The 19478-nt window shown below is 37.8% G+C and overlaps 1 protein-coding gene across 1 annotated transcript in view; it reads right to left on the bottom strand.

Annotated features, from left to right (window-relative positions):
* Positions 1-19478, bottom strand: part of xkr6b (XK, Kell blood group complex subunit-related family, member 6b) — a 98852-nt gene that overhangs the window by 9811 nt on the left and 69563 nt on the right. The gene's annotated exons all lie outside the window — the stretch shown is intronic.

The raw sequence follows: 19478 nt of genomic DNA, 5'->3' as shown, positions 1-19478 counted from the left end.
AAGTGTAAGCTATAAATATGAACCCCCGATATGATGTAGAAAGTTTTAAGCCTGACACTTCCCAAACAGCACTGGACTCTTTATGCTTGAGACAAATGTTTAAGTATGAAAGAAAGTGGATTTTGAATTGTTTCCCTGGTGGGTTGATAGCGTCAACTAATAAAGACTGGCCTGGCCACAACTGGCTGAACAACTTCCTGTTACATAACCAATAAAGAAGTTCCTACCTCTTTTAAATTGTTCATGCAGCAGCATTCTGAGAACTCTTTGACAAATGAAACGGTGACAGAGTGACAGAAAGGATATGAATGATTTGTAGGCAATCGGAGAGTATTGCAACTGGCAAACCGTTAGCGGCAAATTATAGAAACGTTTTTATTTGCTTCAAAGCTTTCTATTGGCGGCAAACTAAAGAGCAATTTCATCGTTAAGAAATCTGTACTGCATCTGATCATCTCTAGCTCAGAATCTAAATTACACTTATCAAACCTGAACTTCTGTCTGGTGAGCTTTTGAGATTTTGTTGCATCCCCAATACCTGATATTTTAACCTTTCGATGCAAAAATAGTCTATTTTATTTTATTTGCAAGAACGCAAAGCAGAAAGACATAAAAACTGTTTAGTTAATTGTTTGTTTACTTATTGAAAGTCATATCATTAGCACGCCATTCACCAACAATATTGCATATCGCATGTTTTCTTATATTTTGCAGCCCTACTGCCAACAGTTTAAAGCTTGCTAAACAGGCTGGAAATTGTTCCACTCTGGCCAATAACATCTTATTCTCCAAACTGAGATTGTTCTGACTGCTTTCTACTAAGGGTAAAAGACAGAAACGTAAAATGACTGACATGTGTCCAAATATTTTGGAGCTTTTCATGCACTTCTAAAAAAAAAGAAAACAATCTGTAAGCTTTGTTTCCCTGCTTTGTCCCATGAATAAAAAGGCAAACGGGCAAATTAATTTTCTTTTCATTTCACAACACTGACTGTCATTTATAACAGCTGTAAGAAAAATACTTATGAGCTAATTAAAAATTCAATCATGTGCACTTTCAGGATTTATCAACTTGTTTCAGGATTAACAGCCATATTTTGTAATATCATGAAAAGGAGAGTACACAGCTAATAGTATCACACCACTGTATGTAATTAAAACCATGCCATTCCTTCTTTTTATGTTAAAAGATAATCACAAACTTGTTGTGTGTAGCTGAGAAAGAGTGTAATGTACTTTGTGTTGTTAAAGCTAATAAAGATCATTATCCTCTTGGGGTACAGATTAAACTCTAATTTAAAGCTGTTGAAAAGCAATACATCCAAGAAAAGAAACGTTTTACACAAATATAGCAGCACCAATCTACCATGTATAAAGCAAATTTTTTAGCTTCTTGATGAGATGATGGTGTTAAAACTGGATGTGCAGATAAAAAAATTAAAATCAGAATGACAACTTTTGTGCTTTGTAGATATCTGAACACTGACTTCAGCTACAGCATATTGGTTTGTAGCTGCAGGGTTTATCTGCCCGAGCCGGCAGAGTAGCCAACACTTGATGTGAAGGCAGTCAACTGATGACAATAGAGCAGCAAGGACAGAAATAGACTAGAAAGCAGCAGTCCGCCTTTACATTGACTAAGGATCTAAACTCTGTATCTAAAGGGGAGACACCAGTTCCCTGTAGGAAAGAAAAGAAAGCAAAAATACTTATGAGTGGTTCAATCCTAAAATCTTCAGATATTGTCATGGTTCTGTCACGGTTAACTTGATATTGGACCTCAGAATGCAGACAAGCAGGCAGCGTGATGGTAGGTGAAAAATATTTAATAACAAAAACTCACTCACTACAGGAGGCAGGAACAAAACAAACGGGCAGGCAAGACAGGCATGGCATGATCAAAAAATAAGACTTGAGCATCAAACTTGACATGAGCATGAGAGTGAAAGATGTTTCTGCAAAGACTAACAGAACAGGTGTGAATATATGGCGTGAAAACCAGGTGGAGTAAGGAGACAGATTAACTTGAAGCAGGTGAACTGAATAAACTTAATTAACAGAACAAAACGTGACTGGAGCAAAACAGAGACTCTTGAACACAAACTAGAAAAACATGAAGCAAAAGCATAACCAGATCCGAAAACCAAACTTGACAAAACATGAACAAGACGATAAAACTAAAGCATGACCAGGAAAATAAACAGAAACATGATTCAAAACTTGAACAGTGAAAAACATAAGGAAAAACCCCAAAACCAAAAACCTAACAACCCTACATCATGACAGATATGAGATTTTTATAGGTTCCTTTGTTACCTACAACAAAACTTTTATAGGGGTTTCCAGTAAGGATAGCAGAATATGTTCCTTGCTCTATTATGCCAGTGAATTAGTTATTGGGGCTACCAGTTCCCAAACATGTTAGTAATAAACATGTGAATCACACAAATAAGCCTGTACTTCTGCAAACAGTAAAATATCACAGCCAAGCTGCTGTTACACAGTTTTCTTGTCTGTCCATGTATGTTTCCGCTTTAAAATTTGCAAGTTGCACGGTTCTTAAAGTGGGAAAATTGCGCAGATTTACAGGAACATCAAGTCTCGTCATGTCTTTGAAGTTAATGCGTCTCTTTTAATTTGTTCCCAGTTTGAGTGGTGCATGTGTATTGGGATCAAGGGTTTATAATTCACAGTATCCAGCTGCATTGGACACAGTATGTCCTGTTTTGTATTTTTTCTGTTTATTTTTCATATTTCAGAAAGTTGGAATCTTATTTAAGTGATTTATGAGTCCCACTAAGGGACCAGATAATTATTAGTTGAACTGATCAGAAACTAGTTTATGCCATCAGTTTCACTTTCAGATTCAAGCATCAAGCATATGGGGTCAGTGAACATTTATCGGCCCAAACAGCATAGTGTTTGCATAGAGTTGTGTGAAATTAAGCAACATTATTATTTGGCCAAATTGCTGTGATATTTAAGCAGCAGAGGTATATATGTGCTCATGGTGTGAAATCTCCAACATATCTGTAGCAGCCTGTCTTAGCTGTTTATCAAATTATGTATGTTACATTATTAAATAAATAAGACGGCAACATTGAAGCCTTATTTAAAGAAAGTAGCAAATCTTCCACTGCAACATGAGGCTGATTTGCAACATTGTAACAGAGATTTTAACATAAAAAAACTGGAGTCAGTCAGGTAGATTTTTCTCAGGGGCACGAAAAAGAGGGGTACTAAAAATGTGTCTGACAAAAGCAGTACCCACAATTCCAATTTTTTTGTACAATATGATTTTCAGGCATCTTACTTTTACAAAGCCTTTCCAGGAATGCTTCTGCCACCCAGTCAATATTCCAAACAAAGAAATCAAAAATGGATCTGGCTCTGATATGCAAGCTAATTTGGCTTCAATGTCCTGTTTCAGGAACGTTTTTAGGGGGACGAAAACAGGATGATAAAATGGGCAAAATGATTTTTTTGGGGATCAATTTAAGACGCACCAATATGTCCAGAGGTTAAATCTGGCATTCCATGACATTTTCAGACACACTGGCAAATGTCAGATGGATAAGACAACGGCAATCTCTCACCAATGACCTCATCTTCATTTTATATCAAGGAGTTTCAGTTGCTTTTCAATGACATCTCAGTGCTCTGTAAGGTTTCCAAAAACAAGAGTGTATCTTGACAACTTCCAAAGGTCTATCTATCACTTAAAAAATGCATTATAATACCATGTATGCAGCCTATGTTAAGCAGGTAAAACCTACATGTTTTACAGGTTATATGAAGCTCACTGTCTGTGGATCTAAAAGGAAAAGTCAATTAGAAGTACATTCTTTCCAATGACCTGCAGGACGTGTAAAGCCGTGCTAAGCCTTTAACCTTTCTTACCAAAAGATCGGACTATAACCTTGTTAACAAGAAACAACGGGTTTCCTTTGCTTTTTCATGCAGGGTAAAGCTGAGGCAACAAACCAAGGTGGATTCTGCCCATTTGTACAAAAAGTAAAATGATAGAAAATTCCTTGATGTGCACAACAATCTTTATATCTGTGTTTTGTGTTTGAGTGTAGTCATATTGATGTTAGGTGGCTGGATGAATGTTACTCTATGACTAGAAAAAAACATTTTATTAGCTCAGTCCATTTACCATTACTTCTCGGCTCCAGGGAACTCACACTTGGTTGATGACAGTAACATCTGGATATGACGTTGTAGAATAATTACTGTTTTTAAGACAGATGTGCAATATAAAGGTGGACGTTGCTATCCAAAGCTGTCCCTGGATGTGCTAGCCAGGTTTCAGGTTAGCAGCTGGAAACAGCTCACTTGATGTGTTGTCAGATCGGCTGAAGGGGTTGAATTGCTGTAACCGAAGCTGTTAGAACTGAGAGGGCAGCAAGAAAATAGTTTTCTGAGATGCTTAGCTGGTAAACCAAAGCTGCAGATAAACACTAAGACTCTGGGGTTTGGTCACAGTGAAACTTCAGAGGACATAAGCATAGCTAATTGTTTTTTGGGTATTTTTTCCAGTGGTTTTATATTATCTGAATTGTGTTGTTCCTGCTTTGCTCCCATATACACAAATACTAGAAGCATTGTAAAGGAACAACTGTCTTCAATTAGTTTGCATTTTGGATAACACAATTTACAAATATTACCCTAATTTCCATTGCACTAATAGCTGATGAAAGTGTGCTTGCATGAAGTTAGATTCAATGACAGAAACTGAAGGTACTCTATTTGGCTCCATTTTGAGCTGTCTGCACGGAACCATCAACAGGCTATGCGGTTTTGCTATCAATTAACCAAATATCTACTGTAAATCACTGACAAACTTAGGAAATATGTGAATCTTTCTTAAGTTAGTGCAGTAAGGGGCTGCATTGTCTTGAGGCCGCATGAATCAGGAGTTTTGGTGTGGTCTAGATCAGCAGTCACCAACTTTGCCCCATGAATACTATCCAATTAAAAACAGGTATACCATGCAACGCTGCCGCAGATATCCAACAAGAGTGATTACATGACTTTCCATTTAATGACTGCAGTTCTGTCACTGATAATACCAGTAGCTCTTTTTTACATCAGATTTAGTGCATAGACATGAGTTTTTCAGTTGCATGTACACCCACTTAAACAAGTCGATTAAATTCATTTCACTTTGCCAGCAGAATATTTACCCTCAGGGCGTTTAGGGCTCCACACGAACTCGTAGAGCTAAATTTACATCCAGCCACTTTGAAATTACACTGTGCACTACAGGATGTGATAGGCCATGGTTTCTGATAAGCTCAACTCTGAGATAATAAGACTAATGGAGTTTTATTTCCTTTCAGGAGAACACAGATGTACAGAAATGAAGATGCCAACTTTGTGAAGATTGGTACAGTCCGACTGTCTCCTCTCCTTTTTTACTCAGTCTCCAAGTGTTTAGATGTGAGACTTATATTTGTGAAACATGTGTTTTCTAAACCGAATAATCATGCTCGGTGTATAGGGATGGGTACCTTTCACATTTGAACCGATACGGTACCGATACCTGGTATCGATACCTGGTATCGATACAGTTTTCGGTACTTTTGTGCGTGTTTATGTGGTAATAAATGTTAATTTGTTTAACAACAAAATTTTCAATTTAGCATATTTATTTCTCAATATGTAAACTTTAATGAATATATCAAAACAACATCCAGTTGTTTGTATTGTAATATCTCAGTTGTTTCAAAAATTTCATGAAAACATGAAAACCATTAATTGAGTACGCTGTGTTTTTTCTTAATAATGCACACATTAAAACCCAGTCATGTTGAAGGCTGCAGATGACGAGTCGCTAATGGTTGCAGGTGTGCTAATGGTGCCAAATGCAGGAGCTGTAGCCGTAGATCTGAGGCTGACAAAAATTGTGCACTCTTCAGCCTTGAGATAAATCTTGTTATTAACCAGGTGCTTCCTCAGATTAGACGTTTTCCCACCTTTGGCCTTGCACTTAGCTTCACAAATATCCTACCGCGAGCGTAATCTGAATCACATTTTGAAAAATGGAGCAGCTGATGATATTATTAAGTTCTTGTGAGTGCAATGCTGTGTGCATGGAAAATTGCCCACTCTTCCACTTCCTCAGCGTCACAATTATGCGTTTAGGTACCAAAACATGGTACCGTTTTATTTTACGTGAATCTGTACTCGGTAGAATCAATGAAATTTGGTCAGTACCTATAAAAGTACCGAATTTGGTACCCATCCCTGTCGGTCTAGGCTTTTTATGTCATAGAATGTGCCTGAGCCTGTGCACCTGGGCTGAAAAAATAACATCTGGATACTGACATGTCCACACTTTTAGACTGGGCAAAATGGCATCAATGGTAGAGTTGCAATCCCCAAATCACTACTGACTAAAATCAACAGAAACAATTTTGCATCTGCCAAAAAAAAAAACAACCTCTTGACGATCCCAACAAAAATATGAAAATAATTCTCTGAACTGAACAAAACAACACTGGAACCTTTAAGAAGGTGTGCATCCCATAACATCTGGCATAGAGTCAACACAGCATTTCATAAAAGAACATCATTCCAACAGTCAAACATGGTGGTGGTAGTGTGATGGTTTGGGACTGCTGTGATGCTTTAGGACTTTGACTCTTTAATCTCACTTTAATTGATGGAACTTTGATATCTGCTCTCCAAAATCCTGAGGGAAAATAATTTTTGCTGAACTGTAAATAAATGTTGTAATACTCTGAAGGGCTGCTGCAACTGGTCTTTACAATCAATTATATAGACAATAATGATTAGTCAACATCATTATGCTTAGTCAACTTGATTTTTATGGAGTTATCTTTTTTATTTTTTTTAGAAAGCCCCCTGGCTGCAGTGTGCAGTTGTTTTTGACTCCCGTTATCGTTTGGCTCTGTTTGATCTTCAGGTTCAAGCTAGTAATGGTAGATAAAGTGTCAACTTCCAGGTTTTAAGGTTTAGTATCTGAAGAAATTACACCGGGGGTTAATGATGAGCAGACAGAAAAGACAAAGCCGCCAAATGTTTTTTTTAAGCTGCTAACTTCTCTTTGTAAAGTTAGGCATGTTTAGTATCTGCTACATTTTCAACAAATAAGTGTTTGGGGAAACCTTCTGACTTTGTGAAGCTGACAAGATTGATTTTACTACATCTCATGAGGTCATGTTGATGTGAGCTGCTTGGTGGAGCTGTGGTTACCACTGCAGACTTGCAGCAACAGTGGTGACAGGGTTAGGGCTCACATCCATCATGGGCTCTTGCTGTAGCAGTTTGCATGTTCTCCTCTGGCATGCATGGGTTTTCTACTTCCCCTACAGTCCAAAGACATCACTGTTAGGTTACTTGGTTCCTCTAAATTGCCCTTAGGTATAAATTTGTGCACATATGATTGTCTGTACAGTGTGTCTCTGTGTTGCCTAGTGATGGCCTCGTGGCTTGGGAAAGTACATAGAAAAGTCCCTATTATTACATTTGGAGCATAGAGCGCAATTAAAGCAAACTTATTTTCCATCACAGTTGGACTCATAAATGAACAGCTGATTTTTGTTGATTCATTTCCATCATGTTTGAAATTTTTATTTGTGAGAAACTTAAAAATGAGGGATTCATTTTAATTACTTTTGTCATGTTGGAAGTGGCACTTTATCTTTTACTATTTTGTGTATATGCAATTTTCCTTTTTTTGTACCCAAAAAAGCAGCTCAGTAGTCCAACTCTGCAGGATTTCCTTGGAATAAATTGGCCCAAACAGGGACTGGAATCAAAATAAATTAAAATAAAGTGCAATAAAGTTTTTACAAAATAAATAAAAATTAAAAAGGTTATACTTGAGATTTTATCGATTTTATGAGCATGTACCTCCTTAATTCCTAGAAAAAAAATGTAATTACATGGAAACAAAACTTATATGCATGGTTTAAGTACATGGATATGAAATGTTTTATGTGATGGCATGATGTGGAAGCAGGAAAGGATGTAATGGTAAAGGCATAGAAAATTGTGGTATACAACAAATGTCAACGTTTATTCTAAAAACATTTATCAAATAAAATAAAACTGTTCCTTTTTAATTTAATGGTCTAGATTAATGGGTAGCCCTTAGTAGGTATTAGTAGGTAGCCCTAATATACACACATGTTGTCCCTCTGATGAGACACTTTGCTCACAGATTTTTTTTTTATTTCAGAACAAAGTAAATAATAAATAAAGACTTGCACAGTTGAACATTCCCGTTTTGGGCCGTCAGAAAAATCTAACCTCACTACATCACGTTTCAACACTGCGTCGCTTTACTTTACAAGAATATCACACATATCCTGCAATTGTGATGCACACTGTTAACGCTCCCACTGTGAATTTTCAGATGTAGTAACACAAATAGCTTCAGAAAAAAACAAGCATACACACAGAGAGGAGTACAGACAACACACATGAACATTCAAGCATACTTGTCAGAGCTGAAGGTAATAAGGGATTTCCCTCCTATCCCAAAAACACATCTGTCAGATTGATCTCTCGCCTCTCTCTCTCTTTCTCTTTGTTCAATTCATCTTCTACACGCACTCACACAGACACAAACTCCATTTAGGTTTGGTTTTTCTACCCCCCTCCTTTTCCCTTTCAGCTCCATAGCTCCTCCACAGGGCTCCTCATGAATTATTTGTGACAAGATCATAGCAATCACTCATGGCTCGTTAGGCAGCATACGCATGGCCTAACAGCTCTATGCGGTGCCAGGGTCATCTTCCAGGCCAAGTCGTCTGCCATTTTTGTTGAAAGGCGGGCAACCATTAACCTCCCACCACGCACCTCCACCCCCATAAACTGACTAACCAAAGATAAGACATCTGTTGTGAAGGGCTGACTCAGAAACAAAGCTGTGATATCAACTTTTGCATGAGTAGACATCTTGACTTCGGTGTGTAAGAGGCAGTGATGGGAAGGTGGAATGACAAACAAGGACCATTTGGATGAGTTGGCCACGTTGTTCATTGAGCACCTCCAGAGTCACTAATCAGTGAATCATCCAAGCGCTCTAACACTAATCCCTTGAGTAGGTGGTTAGATGGCTCACACACATACGCCACACTGCCATATTCAGCAGCATCTGTCTCCTAAGCCATGGTCATGGGAAAGCTGAGTAGCTCAGACTGTGTCTTTTGGGAAGATCCCAAGCATTATTGCAGCAGAATGAGACATAGCTTACACACAATCTGTAACAGGTGAAATGTGGTGGAACACTAAGTGTAGGGGAGGACCTGTAACATGTAAAATGCCAGAGGGGTTATGAGAAAGTGTGTGTGTGTTTATGTGTGTAAGGGTATAGGCTGTGCCAACTGCAATGAATCACACCCTGAGTCACACTGAGGGCTGCACCTTGACTCTCAATGAGGTTTAACCCTCCTCTATCAGAGAAATTTACATTTCTGGCCATACTTCCCTGGTATCCTACACTCCATCTAAAACAGAAATCCATATCTTTGCTTATTTGTGACCTTTTTTATTCAAGATAGTCAAATCTCTGTTTTCTGGTTTAAAAATTCTTAACTTCAAGTATAAAATTTTAAATTATGGTTTTACCAAATAAGCATATTCTGTCAATGTGAGTTATGTAGTTGTAAAATAGATTGTGAATGTCTACGTGGCTATAACAAGGTGCACCTGTCTAAAAAGAGCCTTCTTTCTAATGTAATGTCAGCAGAGGCGATAAAAGTTTTGGTCTTTCTCAAGACCAAACCTATGCAGGCCCCCCCTCCATGTTTGGTTTCTTTTTCATAATTTCTCAACCATCACTCATTGAAACATATAGTTGATTTACTCTATGCCCTTGCTTTTCATTAGCTTCATTTGCTGTTTTTAATAAGTTTAAATGGCTATTTTTATTTCTATTTTTACATTTCCATGTTAGCACATTGAGTCTATGATTGATGGAAATCAATTATCTTCTCTTCTCTTAAAATACTTGTTTTTCTGTGTATTTAAAGGCCAAACCTTATATTTTAGAGCCAAAAAAAAAAAAAAAACATACAAATCTGGAAGGTATGAAATAGAAATAAGTCAGAATGAGACTCTTTTGAAACTTTACTTTTCTGACAGAAAAAGAGCCTCATGAGTCAGGCCCTCAAAAAAAGATTAGCAGTTTTAGGAATGATGATGTGGATGTAACTGCACTCCTCTAAGTAAGTGCATATAGCTGTAAACAGAAAACATATTGTTTTCTAACAAAACAGACCTTGTTAATGCTACTGGCCAAATTAATATGTGGCTGTTTATTGGCACTTGAAACCTACAGTTAAATCATGTCACATATGTTTGTGTTAATTTTATTTTTTTGTTGTAAGTCTCAAATTATTCATACTCCTGGTAGACTTAGATTTAAAGTAATCTTCTAATTTTACCAACATGTATCTTCTTTCTGGAAGTAATACTGTATCTACATTTTGGAGTGGCCCAGACAATCCCTACTTGAACCTGATGGAGAATCTGGAGAGGGAGTTAAAAGATTAGGGTAATGGCAAAAAGGCCTACCAGGCTGAAAAGCTTGAAGCTCATCACCAAAGATAAATTGTCAAAACACCAGTGGAAATTTTCAAAAAGCTGGTTAGCAATTATAAGAAGGGTTTGATTGCTGTAATGCCACAAAAGATTTTCACAATGATTATTAAGAAGGGTATAAATCCTTTTTGGCAAGCCATTTTTAAAGAAATGTAAATAATGTCTTTTTTATTGAATTTCTTTCATTACATTGTTTTATTATTGTTTTTCAGATGCCTGTCTCATATCCTATCTGAGACAAACTTCTTGGTAGAATCAAAATTATTCTATATCAGCCAGAGGTCCTAACTGCTTTTCTGTTAAATTCTACTTTAAATATCAAGATACCTTTAGTCAGGGCTATCACACCACCAATTTCTCATGTTGGCCTCTGCCTCCATAGGGCTCAAGGCAGTTGCTGACCTTTGCCTGACGGTTAGCTGACGTATAGATTAGGGAAGCGCAGAAAACAGATTTAATACGTTTTCTTTTACAATATTTAAACATAGTATGTGTTTGCACCCATAAGCTCCAGTTCTAACAATTGATCATATTGTAATAGGGTCAAAGGTTGCTAATTGTTTTACTAAATATTTTTGCAGCCCCAAAGATACTGTAGGTAAGCACATGGCATCATGAATGAAAATATGTTTTCAAAAATATAATTAGTTCTGCAATATTTCTTTAATGAGCCACTTCATGGGTTAATGTTGCTCAGTAGGCCTCAACTACAACATCAATCTACTGACATTGTCTTTCTCTTCCTCATGTTGGTAAAAAGCCCTAAAATAAGGGTAACGTGAGTTTAAAACCCGAGTAGTGCAGGCACGTCGGATACATTCAGGGATGAAAGTGAGCCGGTACGGTCCGGTACTGCGTACCAGTAAAGGATTCTGTGCCGGTACACAGTACCGGGAAGAAGGAAGAACGGCTGTCAGCTATGAAGCCGTCATCCAGAACCAGTTATGGCTGCAAAAATTCACGAGCGCAGAACGATCAGATCCGCTACCAATAGGCAGTCTAAAACACAAATATAACTGTTCTGCTATGCTGGAGCCTCAGTGCTCTTGCTTTGCTTCTCTCTCCTCGGAGTTCGAGGCTTTTGTGAACGGCTAGCCTTTAAAACGAGCACCGCTACGTTTAATGTCTGTCTTCTCGCTGCTAAATATTCACGTTAAAAGCAAAGGGAGAGTAACTAGTTATATTTCATGTTATTTTGCTGAATTACAGCAACACAGTACAGCTCGAAAACACCGCTTATGACCAGAGATTTCACATACACTACACGACATGCGCTTACCTCCAAAACAGAGTGGTTGCCAGGGAGATCGGTGCGTTCGATTTAACGGACTGGGAGATTTTACACAGGTGGTGCACAGACATAAAAAGCCGCAGTTTGCATTAGGACAAGACGAACAATAAATCACTTACCATATACAGACTTTTAAATAAAAACCGCGAAAATCACCGAACTGTCAAATTTTTAATTGAAATGAAATCAAAACTTGATCACAATGCAGAGAACAATAACTTCTTTGTTCAAAAGAAAAGACGGAAACTGAAGATGTAAAGTTATGCATCAGAAAATGGTTTATCATTGTTTCATACATGGCAGATCTTTAACAATTGATATATATATCTATTCTACATTGTCAAGTGATTCTAATTTCTGCCTTATACAGAAAGCCTACAGTATATATATATTTGCATGCATATATGCCCCCATTGCCTCCCCAGCCCCCTCTCTACCAGCAAGAATTTAAAACTACTTTCACCCCTGGATACATTCAAGGGAAAACACACACACGTTCTGTGACCAGTGCCTTTGGGCGATAACTACAGAAAGGGTGGCTGGAATGTTGAATAGAGACAGAGCTGATATGATGCAAGAAGAGAGAGATGGAGAGGGGCAGCCTGAGATGAACATTCAATGTCACCGAGGCTCCGCCTTGTCAGTTTTATGAGTTTGTAGTAGTTAACCAGCTTTGACATCTTGACTAAATATTAGCTGCAAAAATGACAGGTCATACAGTTGTTTGGTTTCAATTTACAATGTAGAGTTTGCATTTGAAAGTACTCTAAGCACAAAATGAGCCAGGTTTAAATTTGAAACTGAAGACCAGGCACAATGCCAATACATTACTAGTTATTCATCCGAAAGGAGAAAAAAAAGACTATATTGGACTTTGGCAATAGAACCTGGAACATAGAAACCTACAATGTTAAAAAAAAAGAGTAATACAATGTTCTGAATATCTTAAAATTAAAATTATTTTTGCAAGATCATATTTAATACCTAGTTATCTGATGATGTGATCTTATGAAGGGATATTTCAGGATTTTCTTAACTAATGTTTTGTTAAAAGGTTATGAGCAGTTAAAAACCTACAGTAGATAACTCTGTAGGGGTCTTCAAATAGAAAAAATCTTGATTAGTTGGTTTTCGAAGGCTGAAAGTGATGGCTCATTTATGAGGGGCCAAGACCAAAGCAAACGTCTACGGACTTAGAACAATTCCAGTCTCAAAAACATCACAGTGGTTTATGCAGACACTGTTTTTTGAACCATCCAACCATTGTCGTGTTTGCTTTGGATGCTTATTTACAAAGAACTAGACAATAATTCACATGGGACACTGAAGTCAGGGGCAGTGTGCCACCATTGATCTTTCTGAGTGAAATGTATAGTGAAAACAGAAGCATTTCTAGTCAAGAGTAACTACCTAATAACATATTGAGGAGGTGTTATAATCAATAAAATAATTTTCACTTAAAGTACTATGTTATTACAGTTACTCTAGCTGGAAATACTTTACATATTTCATTCTCAGTACGTATTTAACACAGGAAGATCATTAGGGTGCACCACCTCCTACCTCTATTTCCTGTAAAATAATTATGAACATCTGTCTCACAAGCTGTCCAATACAAACGTAAGGCTTCATAAAATAGAGTTTGCATTAACCGCTTAGATGTTTTTGAAACTGGAGCTGTTTTGAAAAGTAAAAGTCCGCATTTGAAGTGTAGAAAACTACACACCACAAATTTGACCATTTCCCTATTTATTAAATAAAGATGAAAATAGAAAGGTTTGTGAAAAATTAAGTACACCCCAAAAACATAAGACATGTATAAAATATCTCCACCTCTCCAATTTAGACCTTTACCTTTTTTATTTTTATTTTTTATTAGGACAATATGGGCTTCTTGGCACCCATGTAGCAAGTTTCATCAGATCAGTTAACCTAAAGTAATTTATTGGATGTTAAATTGTGGTCGTTAATTATGTTATTTTCATAATGCCAGTGCCAGCTATGTCCAAATTGATACTTTTACTGTTTATATGTATTGTGTACCATTGTTATTTTTCCCTAAATATCATATTTATGGAAATTTTGTTTCTCAGGCTTGCCGCAAGATGTTTGCATTCTGCACATACAGTGGTGTGAAAAAGTGTTTGCCCCCTTCCTGATTTTTTGGCTGAATTACAACAATTCTGCAGAGATGAGTGGGCCAAAATTCCTCCACAGGGATGTAAAAGAATCATTGCAGGTTATTGCAAATGCTTGATTGCAGTTGTTGCTGCTTAGGTTTAGGGGCAATCAGTTTTCCACACAGGGCCATGTAGGTGTGGATTTTTTTTCTACCTTAATAATAAAAACCTTCATTTAAATGCAGCATTTTGTGTTTACTCGTGTCATCTTTGACTTTAAATTTGTTTCATGATCTGAAACAATTAAGTGTGACAAATATACAAGAAATCTGGAAACACTTTTTCACACCACTGTATGTATACAGGGATCCCACATCCAATATTGCAAGCCTACATCAAGACCTTTTAATAATTTTGCAATGATTTTTAGGTGTAAACTCATCCACATTAGTCATTGTAACCACTTTTCACCAGATTGGGTAAAATGAACTGTAGCTTTCTCAGACCTAAGCTACAACATTTCAAAATAGCAATATCACAATCTTGCAAGAAATAAGTACCCTTCAGGACTCCACAGAGATATACCGTTTACACCAAGTGTGGAAAAGCCTGGGGCCCTGTTTACACAACAAAATGTTTTGGTGAAAACAGAAAAATGTTGCATTTCTGTTGTTCGTCTACACAACAACGGCACACATGTTCACTGAAAACTGAAAGATATGAAAACGGGTTCCAGAGTGTAACATTTTAAAAACGTCCCAGTCTCTATTTTCATGTCATCAGGATAAACAGAATCTTCCAGTATGGGGAAGCCCTGGCATGTGTGCAGTATGATTGCAATCAGTAGAAATTAGGGTGCACGTGCACAGCATAAGGTATGCCGACCAGTTAAAAACCCACAGAAGAAGATATCAACAATAACAATGACAGATTGCAGAGTACTGTTTGTGCTGCTGACTCTTGAATCTAATGATGGCTTTCCAACAAAGTACTAATTTTCTACCCTGTTTTTTAAGCAGGGAGTGTTTGTACAAACGTGCATGTTAAGTTTCGAAGAACATAATGCCTACTAGTGGCATGGCAATGGAAGTACACAGTTTTCACATTTCTACTAATGTTGTGTGCATAGAGATCAGAATTAAAACATTGTCACATAGCTGTGTTAACAGAATCAGAAAAACAATTCAAATTTAAATGGATCGTTGTCGTGTGAACAGGGCCCAGAGGTTTGCCTGTTGGTACACTTAAATCTACACTCTCATTGGCCAATCACAATCAACAGCAGCCAATTAAAGCATCAATGTTCATTGAGTGCAGAAGGACTGTGAAAGAGCAGCACTGAGTTTTTATTTGTTTTGCACAGATTATGTAACAGATAAACTTATTAGTGAACTTTCTTTTACCTGTTTATTTTATAGAACCATACACAAAAATATGGACTAAAGAGAGCAGAACTTGATAAAACTACTAAAAGACAAGTGAAGCCTCATCTTTAACTGGATGCCTGCAGCTTCTTAAGAATAACCAGCCTTTAGCTTACCCAGCAAAAAAAATTAAGTAAATCATCTTTAACTGTTTATTGTAAGTGCTTGTTGATTTTCTTTCAGCAAAGAAAACAAGGTTGAAGTAAATTTAAGAGATCGTTAATTTGTCCTAAATTAGATCCAGTTAGGATATAATATCATAAGCTTTTCTGAGCAGATGATAATACAGCATACCATGATATAATAATAAAAATACATGTTGATATTGTAAGAAATGTCTAAATGTCATTTTCATTAAAATACAAAACCTCACATGTGACGTATCACCTATTTCTTCTGTGCAGACAGCACATACCGGGTCCTACTATGCATATCAGATTTCCTCTAGGCTGTATATTTTATTTTTTTCTGTGCACACCAGTCATTTGTCACCATTAGCAACAGTCCTCAGGTACCCCAACTCAGTGAGCCAAGTCACATGACTCTGTGTGACCACTGAGATGAGAAGCGTAGGGAGGAAAAGGTGCAGACAGAGTGAGAGGAACCCCAGACATGTGACAAAGGTCTTTCTGCATTCAGATGAAGGTGATTCTTGCCAGAGATTTCTGTTGATTTGAGATAAGTCAGAGTCAGTTTTCCATTGAACAGTTAAAGCGGTGCATGGATTAGAATCTGCGGATGTGGTATCAGGTTTAAATAAAGGGTATTTGCCTCTCCTTTAAAATACAGGATATTGATCTCCTGTCAACTGCACAGGGGATGTGCTCTCACACATGATAGCGCAATGATCACAGCAGTGATCAAATGAAAAGCGTGGCTTAATTAAATTGCCTACCTCATTCAACAGGGAACACAATGCAGATCTGACTAGTGGTATCAGTTGGAGATTACAATAAAAACAGAGTCTACTCACCACCTGTTCAGGTTTAGGAGGAACAGGCATTTCCTACCTTTGGTTTTGTGTAACAGCTGTTTTTCTTTGTAAATGTCACAATAAAATAAATTCAGAGAAGACCCAGAGAAAGTTAGTAAACAATAGTGTAGTTTTTGCACATAAAATAAAGATACATGTCAGCTGTTATTCCTTAGATTTAACACTTTGTAAAGTATTCATACCACTTAAACTTTTTCACATTTTGTCGCATTACAACCACAAACATATTTAACTGGTAATTAACTGGCATGTTATGTGCTAGACTAACACAAGGTAGTGCATAATCCAGCTGTGGACATCTAGAGACTAAAATGATCCCCATTCTTTTTTTGGTAATAGCTCAAGCTCAGACTGGATGGAGAGCATCTGTAAGCATCAAAGTTCAAGTCTTATCACAGATTCTCAAGTCTACTTTGATAGGGCCATTCTAACACATGAAAATGCTTTGATCTAAATCATATCATGTAGCTTTGCCAGTATTTTTAGAGTCAGCATAATCATTTTCCCTCCAACTCTGACCAGCTTCCGTTTTCCTGCTGAAGAAAAGCCTTCCACAGCATGATACTGCACATCACCATGTTCCAGGTAATGTGCAGTGTTTTTCACAACACATAACCTTTTGCATGAAGGAAAAAATCCCATCTTTGATCTCATCTGACCTGAGCACCTTCTTCATCTTGGTAAGTTGCCTGCATGGCTGATAGCAAATTAGTCTCTTGCTTCTCTTACATACAAGGTCAGGACTAATACTTGTTCTGACAGCAAATGCTTCCACCTGATCTCTCCATGTTCTCTATAGTCATTAAAAATCTCTAGGCTCTTTTCAGATAAATTATTTTGCAAAGCTGTACCCTTAGCATAATGAAACATTCTTTGCTCTCTATAATTCTTTTGTTTTTCACCCTTTCAGTTTTTATTTTTTATTTTTTTACTATAAAAAAAGTTAAATTAATCACTAAAGTTTCATTTTTTTGATTCTTAACATGTCCTTTCTGGCAGATTAACACCTAGAATGGCTGTCTGACTGGCAATAGATTTACTTTTATGGCCTAATGCTTTGCTTGATATCTATCTCTCTCTCACTGTCTCTCTCTATACATAAAAAAAAATTATATATATACATATATTAGAAATTGATTTGCAGCTCAATAATATATCTAAGTATCTGGGATTCACAGCTTTTAATATCAAATATGCAGAAGAATATTTGCTCCAGAAACACAGAACAAACAGAGAGCTGTATGCCTCTATCCTCAGCTGAGACAATTTGACAGTTTGAGTTTAAATATTAGAATAGAAGCCTCTTACAGTAAAAGCGATTTGTTACTTTGCCTTTCAGCTAACTTGGAAATCTTTTTTCTCAAAAGACAGAGAGATGGAGAAAGAAAACCCCTGACAGCCTAAAGTGAAATGCTCTTTCTCTCTTCTCTTTCATTCTGTTTTCCTGCCCCCTTCTGTGCTGTTTAGAGACTGCTCTTCCACTAGAGGAAGGGCAAGATTATGTACGGATTAAGAAGAAAAGGCTTGACCTAGTTCCTCTTCAAAGAACGATGTCCAAAAAGAGCATGGGGATGCTGGCTTTCATTCAGTCAGCAGTTGTGTTGTTAGACATTTGATGCCCAGGCTTATTGCACCAGAGTTTATAATTAGCAGGGCTGGCCTATAAGGCTAAAATGCTTCCATACTCACCTTCAGTTGAACTGAAATGAGTCAACAACAAGCATCCCCTTCTAAAAATAACATAACCACCTCATATGACAAAGACTTTTGCAGTTTCGGTGACAGTTTGCATTATTTGAGCCCTCAAGACAAAACACAAATGGAGGTGAGAGCCAAGTTCGCACGCAAGGAAGAAAAAGAGCATGGGGCCGGTAGATGGAGGGGAAGGATGCTGGTGGGGATGCTGAGACAGGGACTGGAGAGAAGAGGCAGAAGAGTTAACTGCTGAGGAAGTGGTAGAGTAAGAGAGAATGGGCAAAAGGAGGGGAGAATTGAAAGAAAAGACAGAGTGATGTAGTCACAGAGGAAGAGGAAGAAGCTGAGAGGCAGCAAAAGTGGCGCGAGACAAAGACACAGATGAAAATATACAAGAGCGGCAGGGAGGAACCGGGAAGAGTGAGACGAGGTGAGTGAGGGGGGAGTGAGACCCTGAAGGTAAACTAATCACCCACCACGCAATGCAATTTTCTGGCTTTGTGCCTCCACCCCAACCCACTTTGCCCTTCTCCTCTCTCTCTAGTGCATCCCCCTCTGTCTGGGGGGCTCTTTTTACTATTCTGCTCACACACACGGTCTCTCCCTCCGTTATCTATCAGGACGTACCATTTCCATGAGTCCCCCTCCACACTTCTGCTGTTTAGTGCTGCTCTGAAATCCCCTCTGGGTCCCAAAACATGGTCTGAGCCACTTTAGCCATCAGCATTTTACAACAACAAATGGTGCAGATGAAGATGGGCGGTGGGGATAGGGATTTATTTAAGAGGGTCTGTGCATTAAATGTGCTGAATATGTGCTGAGCAATATGGTGGGGTGTGTGACATGTCGAATGATAAGAATATACATCAGCTAGTGTAAAAAAGCATCTGCCTGCTTGCATCTCTTCATGAGTTTCCCCCTAGGTGCAAGCGTTTTGGAAATGTTTGATATCGCTGCTGTAAAGGTTGAAAAAAAAAGCTCAAAGATCAGCGGCAGCTGTGCAGCCCGCCTGCCTTCCTCACTGCTTTGTAGTGTCTTGATGATGATGATGATAGATGTTCACTCCAGACATGCAAATAAAGAAGGCAAATGCACCTGCTCCCTCACAAAAACCCGAGCGCTTTTTTACACACCAAATGTGTATGTTTAACTATGATCAAGTCATACACTGATATTCTCATCTTCCTCTTTAGGGAATATACCCCTGGGAAAATAAAAAAAACAGCTCCCACACATAGTAGTCTGCCCCCATTTTCACAGGCACAGCGACTAAAGAGTAAAATTAGTCACACAGCATGTTATTTTGAAAAATCAGAACCCTTTTGTGTGAGAGAGAGAGAGAGAGAGAGAGAGAGGTGTGACTACAGGAGAGG

The sequence above is a fragment of the Girardinichthys multiradiatus genome, chromosome 15 (genome assembly GCF_021462225.1).
Source record: "Girardinichthys multiradiatus isolate DD_20200921_A chromosome 15, DD_fGirMul_XY1, whole genome shotgun sequence".
In the NCBI taxonomy this organism is placed as follows: Eukaryota; Metazoa; Chordata; class Actinopteri; order Cyprinodontiformes; family Goodeidae; genus Girardinichthys; species Girardinichthys multiradiatus.
Note: the sequence above shows the minus strand (reverse complement) of the source record. Positions and strands in the feature narration are given on the sequence as shown.